Source organism: Nicotiana tabacum, chromosome 22, assembly GCF_000715075.1.
Source record: "Nicotiana tabacum cultivar K326 chromosome 22, ASM71507v2, whole genome shotgun sequence".
Taxonomy (NCBI): Eukaryota; Viridiplantae; Streptophyta; class Magnoliopsida; order Solanales; family Solanaceae; genus Nicotiana; species Nicotiana tabacum.
The window spans coordinates 173,799,371-173,805,004 of NC_134101.1; positions in this window are offsets into that span (position 1 = coordinate 173,799,371).

Here is a 5,634-nt window from a genome sequence, read left to right on the forward strand (position 1 = left end):
AACCTGACAGGAGGGACTGTCAAAGAGGAATTGAAATAAATCCCCTAAAAGAACTTGTTCATGACCCTATTCCTCAGCAACAGAACATGGGAGAAACATCTAGCAGAAACCAGTTGGTTGTAAAACCTCACAAGTGTCACACCTCTCATCCTATTGAGAATATTATCATTGATCCAACATTTGGAGTCAAAACTAGATCACAATTAAAGAATCTGTATGTTTTTTATGCCTTTTTATCTCTTATTTAACCTAAAAATGTTGTTGAGGTTTTGCAGGATGCAGATTGGGTGAATACAATGCAAGATGAACTCAATCAGTTTGAGAGAAGTCAAGTTTGGCATCTAGTTCCAAGACCCAATGACAGATCAGTTATTGGTACAAAATGGGTCTTCAGAAACAAACTTGATAAAGATGGAACAGTTACAAGAAACAAGGCGATATTGGTGGTCCAAGGTTACAGTCAAGAGGAAGGCATAAATTATGATGAGACTTTTGCTCCAGTTGCAAAACTAGAGGCAATCAGACTCCTCATAGCCTTTGTAGCACACATGGAATTAACTCTTCATCAGATGGATGTCAAAAGTGCCTTCCTGAATGGCTACATGAAAGAAGAAATGTTTGTAAAACAACCTCTAGGGTTTGAGAGCAAAGAATGTCCTAAGCATGTGTACAAGTTAGACAAGGCTCTCTATGGACTCAAGCAGGCCCCAAGAGCATGGTATGAACGACTGTCCAAATTCCTACTGGAGTATGGCTACAAAAGAGGTAAAATTGACAGTACTTTATTCTTAAGGGAAAAAGGTAAGGATCTCCTTGTGGTACAAATATATGTTGATGACATAATCTTTGGGGCCACCACTGATAAGCTAAGTAAGGACTTTGCAAAATTAATGGGGAGTGAGTTTGAAATGAGTATGATGGGTGAGCTTAACTTCTTCTTAGGCTTGCAGATCAAACAAAGTCCTAATGGAACCATGATCCATCAGCAGAAGTATGCAAAAGAGCTTATCAACAAGTTTAAAATGGAAGAATCAAAAGAAATAGACACACTCATTGCAACTGCCACTAAATTAGACATTGATGCACCTGGTACATCAGTTGAACAAAAGTTGTATAGGGGTATGATTGGTTCACTCTTGTATCTTAAGAGAACACAATCCGGATAAAGAGAGTGTTAGAGTTTGATATCTTCAAAGACTCAACTAGAAGATCAGAAATTAAGTCCCAATAAAACTCTGATTTCTAACGTATTAAATGACAGTGATTGTTCTCTTTTACAAGTATTGCACAAACACAGAAGTTAAACTAAATTGAAAGCAAAAGAGCAAGGCGATTTTGCAAGCAATTTATGTGAGATTTGAGTGTGCACTCCTGAAGCTACTTGAACGAGATAGAAGAACCAGTTCCATTGTGTTTTTTTCTTATTTTAGTTCAATTGTAGTAGGTGGTTTAAAGTTGTACCTTTCAGTTTTCATAGAAGCAATTGTATTAGGTACTTTGAGTGTTCAAGTTATAAGCTAACTTGAAGTTGTCGCAACAGTTGAGGTTGTGTGCTATAAGGGATTAGAGTTAATCCTTAGGTTTACAAAGAGTTTTTGTAAATGTTGTTTTGGCTCAGTGATTTTAATGAAAGTTTGGAAAACTTCTACTGAGTAGTAGGTCGTGGTTTTTTCACCCTTTGAGCCAGGTATTTTCCACATAAAAATCTCTATGTTCTTTATTTTATGTACTTTTTATTTCACAAACAGTAGTAGTTAGAACACCTAGAAGAATCAGGTTCTTCTAGAGCGAAAATTGGGTACCACACAAATCACCCTCCCCCCTTGTGTGGTATTAACATTTAGAACATCACAGGTTTGCCTGGATTTTCTTGGTACCCTCTAAAGCTGAAGTGATTGTTGTTATTAGATAGTTCTTTATTATGATTAAGAATGTCTATTCTTGTACTGTGAAGTTTCTGAGAACAGATAATGGTTGTGAGTTTTTCAACTCACAGATGACAGAATTGTTGCAGTGTCTAGAAATTGTTCATAAGAGTTCTTGTGTCTATACTCCACAGCAAAATGGTGTAGCTGAGAAGAGGCAAAGGTACATACTTAATATTGCCAGGACACCGAGGTTTTAAGCAAGTGTTCCACTGAGGTTGTGGGGTGAATGTGTATCAATTGCAGTCTATATCATTAACAGACTGCCAACATAAGTGCGGCAAGGAAAGATTCCTTTTGAACTGCTATTTGGTCACTATCCTTCCCTGGACCACATGAGGATTTTTGGTTGCCTAGGTTATGTGATTGATGTAAAAAAGAGTGACAAAGTTTCACCTAGAGCCTCACCAGTTGTTTTCCTTGGCTACTTTATGACTCAAAAGGATACATGATGTACAACATCCATACCAAGAAGTTATTCGTAAGTAGAGATGTTAGGTTGAAAGAAAATGTATTCCCTTTCCAACATCCAACTCCTTTACCTTCCTTGTTTTCTGCAAGTGACATATCTCAAGTGTCACTGCCTATTGATACCTCTATATATCCTTTTACACCTTCTTCTATGTTCTCACCTTCTCCTACATCATCTCTTACTCCTGCTTCACCAACTCATAATAGTCTAGACCAATCCACTCAAGCAGCTGCTGAGGTTGAGCCAGAATCATTAGTTGAACCTACTCATGATCAGTCTACTCATCAGACCTCTACAACCCTTAACCATTTGGTAGAAACTTCACCTCCTGAAATATCTAAGAACTAGTAAATCTCATATCTGGTTAAAAGATTATGTCGCCAATCCTCAAGGCAAAGCTAACTGCTCATATCCTCTTTCAGCACATGTTAGCTATAAGAATATGTCTGACTCCTATCCAAAGCTCTATCTTCTTATTCTGCAGTTGTGGAGCCACAGTCCTATACTAAAGCTGTCAAGGATCCCAAATGGATTGCAACTATGAAAGCTGAAATCTCAGCTTTAAAGAATAATCATACAGGGTCTATAGTGGAGTTGCTTGCTGGTAAGGTTCCCATTGGATGCAAATGAGTGTTCAAAGTAAAGTATACAGCTTCAGGTGAGGTTGAAAGATACAGAGCTAGGTTGTCTAAAGGTTACAGTCAAAAGGAAGGTCTTGATTACACAGAAACCTTCTCATTTGTAGCCAAAATGGTGACTGTAAGGTTAGTAATTGTAGCTGCAGCAGCCAAGCATTGGACTCTTTTCCAAATGGATGTCCACAATGCATTCATGCATGGGGAGCTTTTAGAGGAGTTGTACATGGATGTACCTCAAGGGTTTGCAAGCCATGGAAGGTCTCACAAGGTTTGGAAACTCCACAGATCACTGTATGGCCTGAAGTAGGCACCCAGGCAATGGAACAGGAAGTTGACTGATGCCCTGGTTCAGTTAGGCTTCACCCAATGTCATTTTGACTACTCCCTATTTAGAAAGAAGGCCAAAGATGAGCTTGTTGTTGTGTTAGTCTATGTAGATAATCTTATAATTAGTGGGAGCAACCTAGATTTGATTACTCAAACTAGAAATGATATGAAACTTAGGTTCAAAATGAAGGACCTAGGAGAGCTTAAGTTCTTTCTAGGAATAGAATTTGCAAGATCCAGAAGTGGAATTGTTATGAGTCAAAGAAAATAAGCTCTGGAGCTGATATCTGAAATGGGACTTGCAGGTGCTAAACCTGATGGAATACCTCTAGAGACAAACTTGAAGCTTACCTCTGTTGAGTATGATACTATTGTAGGATCACCTAAGTGTGAAGACAAGTTGTTTGATGATATAGGTGCATATCAAAGACTGGTAGGGAGGCTATTATACCTTTCAATAACCAGAGTAGATATAGCATTTGTAGTACTAAGTCAATTTATGCACAAGCTTAAGCAGTCTCACTGGGAAGCTGCCTTGAGGGTTGTGAAATATGTCAAAATTTCTCTAGGTCTTGGTCTACTGATCCTTCAGAGGATTAGATAAGCTTGAAGCCTATTATGACTCAGACTGGGGAGGGTGCTTACAGACCAGGAAATCAGTAACATGCTACCTAGTTAAGTTTGGTAATGCCTTGATCTCGTGGAAATCTAAGAAACAAGAAATAGTTGCAAGGAGTTCTGTTGAAGTTGAATTCAAAAGTATGGCTTCTACAGTTACTGAGATAACTTAGCTCATAGGACTTTTTAAAGAGTTAGGGGTTGATGTGAATCTGCTAGTTGATCTTTTTTGTAATAGCAAAGCTGCAATCCAAATTGCAGCTAATCCAATCTTTCACGAGAGGACCAAACACATAGACATTGAATGACATTTCGTACGAAACAAAATCATATAAGGTGTTGTTAAAACTCATCACATTCCTACAAAAGAGCAGCAGGTTGATCTTCTCACCAAGAGCTTAGGAAGACTGCAACATGATCACTTAATGTCCAAGGTGGGATTGAAGGATATCTTCAAACCGTCAACTTGAGGGACGGTGTTAAGTAGGTGGTTCGAGTTAGTTAGTTAGTTAGCCAGTTATCCAATCATGTAGTGACAGCTGTAAGTTAAGAAAGTTTTAGTCGGTTAGTTGTGTATATATCAAAGTATGTACTCCTCTTGTTGGTTATCCTAAAATCAATGGAACAGAAGAATTCCATTTCCTTCTTCCTTGAACTTCTCTGCAACTATGGTGATCTCAATCACTTAACAGATAGATAAGATCCCTAATGTAAGGAATTTCATTATTATATATTGTAAGAAATAATAAATCTAATTGAAAATTTTGACATAATTATAGGATCGTAAAACTTATTTATCTTTACAAAATACACATCACTTTAATCAAGAAAATCTACCTAAATCCATAGAGTTTTCTTGAATTATCTTTAGCAGAAGTAGTTCTAGTTCTTTGAAAGTACTTTCTCTTTTGCATTATGTTCTTTGTTGCTTCACTGATGAAAATAACCATAATTTACAGTTGGAGAGGACCAGTTTTAAGATATATGACTAAGCTACTCTTTTCTTTATGCACAACAATGAAGCCACAATAAGCTATTTACAAATTTAGAATGGTAGCATCACCATGACAAATGTCAAAAGTATGTCACCTTCCATACATGCATGACACATGTTAAGGAGGTTTTGACATCTCTCCATACATGTGTGACACGTGTCAAGCATGTGTGACACGTGTCATGTCTTTCGGACATTTTATTATACATTCGTGCGTGCACAGCACCTAATCATGAACTAGCCACTTAATTCTCCACTTTCCAAGTTACTTAACTGCTTTATGAAATTTCTCCATAAGTTTAACTAAGGTTTGTGTTTGAGAATGGAGAAACCCTTAATTGGACGCGGTTTCCCCTTTTTGGTCCAGTGCAGCGTGAATTTGGATTGATCGAGTCAGTATATACTGCCTAGGAATGTAAAAACCACTAGTATGGAGTGTTTTCCTCTTTAATAGATCCTATGCATAGTAAACTTGGATTAGACGAGTCAGATCTATCATATTAGATGATTGTACCCAAAAAAATCTCCAATAAATTGATAGATGTCTTTTTTTGGCTTTGCTTCTGTTATGCGACCTTCTCGATCTTACTCTAATTTATTGTTTGTGACCGGGTTTGGCACTTTCTTTCTTTTTTTCCTTAAAGGAGCTCCTCAAATTAA